The following is a 4171-nucleotide window of genomic DNA, read 5'->3' on the forward strand; positions in this document are numbered from 1 at the left end:
ATTTGGAACCTCCATGTGTCTCAGGCATAGCCTTAAAAAAAGCTAAGGAAAAAAAAGGGGGGGGAAGGAATCACTCCAAATAAAAACCAACTTTCTTTTTCTTCAACTTTTGGATTCTTTCTACTATAATTTGCTCCATGACAAGAAATTATGTGCATCACCATATTTAAATATATATCATAAGAATTAATAATTATTTAATTTCAGGTGTCTTGAAACTGCTTTGCATCATGGAACATAGAAAAAACATTACAGAATTTATTCTCTTGGGATTTTCTCAAATAAAGGAAATTGAAGTCCTCTGTTTTTTACTGTTCTTACTGTGTTACCTTGCAATTTTGATTGGAAACCTGCTTGTCATTATTTCTATCACCTGCAGTCCATTTATTCATGAGCCTATGTATTTCTTCCTGAGTTACCTCTCACTCTCAGACCTTTGTTACACCTCCACTGTGACCCTCAAGTTGACTGTTGACTTGCTGGCAGTAAATAAGACCATTTCCTACAAAGGCTGCATGACCCAGCTCTTTACCATGCACTTCTTTGTGGGGATCGAGGTCTTCATCCTGACAGGGATGGCCTATGATTGCTACATGGCCATCTGCCAGCCCCTGCATTACACAATCATCATGACCAGGCAGAAGTGTGGCACCATGATTGCTGTTTCCTGTGCTGGAAGATTCCTACATTCCTTCAGTCAATTTCTCCTGGCCATCTTCTTACCCTACTGTGGCCCCAATGTAATAGATCATTACTTCTGTGATGTGTATCCTTTGCTGAAAATGGCCTGCATGTACACCAGCAGAACTGATCTCCTGCTCATTGCCAATTCAGACCTGATGGGCCTGGTGACTTTTGTGGTCTTGTTGATATCTTATGCTGTCATCTTATATACTGTCTGCTCTTACTCTGTAGAGAATCACCACAAAGCTCTCTCCACCTGCAGTTCTCACATCACTGTGGTAGTCCTTTTTTTCACTCCTTTATTCTTTATTTATATTTGACCAGCCACTACTTCACCAGAAGACAAAGTGTTTGCTCTTTTTTACACTATCATCCCATGCTGAACCCTCTGATATACACACTGAGAAACATGGAGATGAAGAACGCCATAAAGAAACTATGGTGCCACATCACAGGAAGAAAGGAAGTGAACTGAAAGACATCCCTAATTTTCACCACTGAGCTTGTTGAATATATGACATCTTTATTCTGAAACCTTTAAAATGCTTGCCTATGATCCTTGTGTCTAGCAACAATACATAGGCTTAAATATGAGCAAATGTTTACAATTCCCTGGATTTGTCCAGGCTCTCTACTACGCTCTTTTCTAGGCTTCTTATTATTTATATCTCTTCTGCCCTGTTGATCCTTTGGCTGTATAATCAATTTATATATTAAGCAGCAGATTATCAAAAACACCAGGCAATACTGGGAGCCCATAGAGCTCATTCTTGTGTTTAACTATATCCAATGAAGCCATTTCTGGCTGTCAAACAATGAATTAAAAAATAATTTCAATCTTTTACTTGCGTCACATAGACAATATTCTAAAATGATCTAATTTATGACTTGCAAGAATATTTCTTAAAGAAGTCATCTTCTGTGCTGATCATGTTGTAGTCAGTGTCAATCTGAATTTCTCTTATGTCTGAGGCCAGAGAAACCCCAATCAGCTCTTTCCTAAACCCCACATCAAACTCGTTCCTTTTATTCTAATGTACTTTCTCTCCCAGGCTCCATTCATGTATAAATTAACTGCCACTCTCTCGCTAATTCTAGTACCTTAGAGTTATTGGTTAGAGCATGAGTTCTGGACTTAGAATTGCTTACTAAGTATGAAAACCGGCACATACACTCAACATATTACCTATTACATGGAAGGGATAACAAGAGCACAGAGCTTACAGTCTTGTGAGGATATGTGCAAGGCTGAAACACTGCCTATTGCATAGTATATCCTCCATAAGCATGAGCCATTTTTATTGCCCAATCTACTGTTACACCTTAAAAAAGTAACTGTTCTGATAATGACTAGAGCAGTGGGGTTGGGACAATGGGAAAAAAGTTAGGGAACACCCATATGAAGGCCATATTCCTGTTACTGGTGAAATTAAATTTTTCTTATAGTGAGTAAATAGAGAATATCACTTAAACTCAGTGGCTGCATTTTTTTTGATCACTGTAAAAGTTAAAAGCAGTTTTTTTTCCAATAGGAATTGAAAATCACCCTGGAGCAAATTTCCCAACCTAAGAAAAGGCTAGGAGCAAAATGCAGCCACTGCAAAATTGATTGGTTAGGGTTCATGCAAATCTCAAAGTCTTGAGAAATTTCACTAACATGACATTGCTTGCAAGGGAATTTGTTTTTAGGTGGGTATAGAAAGTTGTACTAAGTAAAAATGAGTTATTACTGTTTATGTGTCCTAAAATGGGTACAGACTAGAAAGAGAAAAAATAGCATAGTGCTGTGCTCTGTTTAAAATGCCCACAAAATAAACCTGAAAATAATATGTGATGGAAAGTCTTGAAAAATATTCTAACACTCTTGAAACTGAGCAAGACTCTATGGTGCCCTCTCTGGGTCGGGGCCTTCCCACATATCCTTTGCTTTAGCTCCTCTCTGAAGTATAATATGGATCTTATTGGAGCTTTATAGGAACATTGTGACTGTGATCTCTATGGACAGCTGAAAGAACAAAAGATTTCTTCACCAAGAAGGTTGCAACAACCAACCACAGCCCGCCATCACCTTACCTTTAAAAGCTTCACAGATTTGGTTCAGGGAGTTAGAGATGTTTGGGGCACAAGCCATCTGTCCCCTAGCATGATCTTTCAATAAACTTTTCTCTGCTGCAGACTCTGATGTTTCAGTTAGTTTGGCCTCACTGTGTGTTGGGCACATGGACTTACTCTAACATTTTGTCATGTTTTGTTTTGTTTTAAATATAATTCTTGACAGCTACTTCACAACTCCAGAGTAGGGCTTGCACAGTTTACATGTATGAGAACATGTTAGAGCATAAATATGAAAGATCACTTTCTGGTATGAAATAAACAGATCCTCTGATAAGAACACCAGCCATCCTTGAAGTTTCCCTCTGTTTCCTATCAAAGTTTCCTATCCTTCAGCCAATCAGACATGTATTATTGAAAAATAAAACTTAAAAAATAAGACAAAAGGTTTTTGTTTTATTTCTATTTTTGGAATAAACATTTTGAATAGGGATTACTATAACCCTTGGAACAAAAGTATCTTGAATTATCAATAATTGCCCAGAGAATTCCTTATTTAACTCTGCTTCTGTACTTTGATCAACTCCATTCTCAGCTTCTCAATAACATCACTTCATTGATTCTCCCATCTTTCTCTGCATCAGCAATTGTTCTCTTGAACTGGATGACATCAGTGCTATAACAGTGGAGAAATCATGCTAAGATTCTTTTCAAGTTAGTGAGTGACATTACTAGATTTGGCATTCAGTTTATCCACCTTTCAGTCCTTTGGCTAAGATATTTTACAACTCTATAGATACAGAAGTTGACTCAGAAAATAATAGCCATGTCAATAACACCTGCAGAAAGAAATAAAAGTGTGTCCCATGCAATGCAATTGATTATAGTCCTGTGGGGATTTGGATATTTTAGATCCATTTATAAATTCATTTCAGCACTCCTTACTGACTATAAATATGTGGAACACTTGGTCCTTGTCTGAACCATTGGTAACATCTTCCTGGTTTTTACATTAAATACTGAGTTATATAAAACATTTGACATGTTCATGAATTATTTGTATGAAAACCACAATTATGTCCTCTTTTAAATTTTATCTTTTGACAATCAAAATTGTTATTTGTCTCACCTAAAGTAAAACATAAATCTTTTTACCTCCTTTTTTGGTTTCTTTCTTCAAAAAGCTATAGAGATTGAAATACAAATTTCCCAATTGCTTTCTATTCATAATAGCCACAACTAGTCTGAATGAAATTTAGTGAGCAAACGTAAATTCAAAGGAGGGTGTAGAGCAGAGGGTAGAAAGTTAATCAAAAGCAGTTGGAAACAGGAAAATTGAGAAATATGGTAAAGGCAAGGTACCTATAAGAAACATCTAAAAATTCCCAGGTTGCAAAATATTTCACTGTGATGTAAAATCCTCCCTTTTGAGTCT

General features: G+C 36.7%; 1 pseudogene; it reads left to right on the forward strand.

Annotated features, from left to right (window-relative positions):
- Window positions 1-230: 230 nt before the first annotated feature.
- Window positions 231-1159, forward strand: LOC100518722 (olfactory receptor 4P4-like; annotated as a pseudogene).
- Window positions 1160-4171: the final 3012 nt, after the last annotated feature.

Source organism: Sus scrofa, chromosome 1 (genome assembly GCF_054392235.1).
Source record: "Sus scrofa isolate SSC_HxYL_T2T_F1_AM1 chromosome 1, Sscrofa_HxYL_maternal_Yorkshire_Landrace_v2.0, whole genome shotgun sequence".
NCBI lineage: Eukaryota > Metazoa > Chordata > Mammalia > Artiodactyla > Suidae > Sus > Sus scrofa.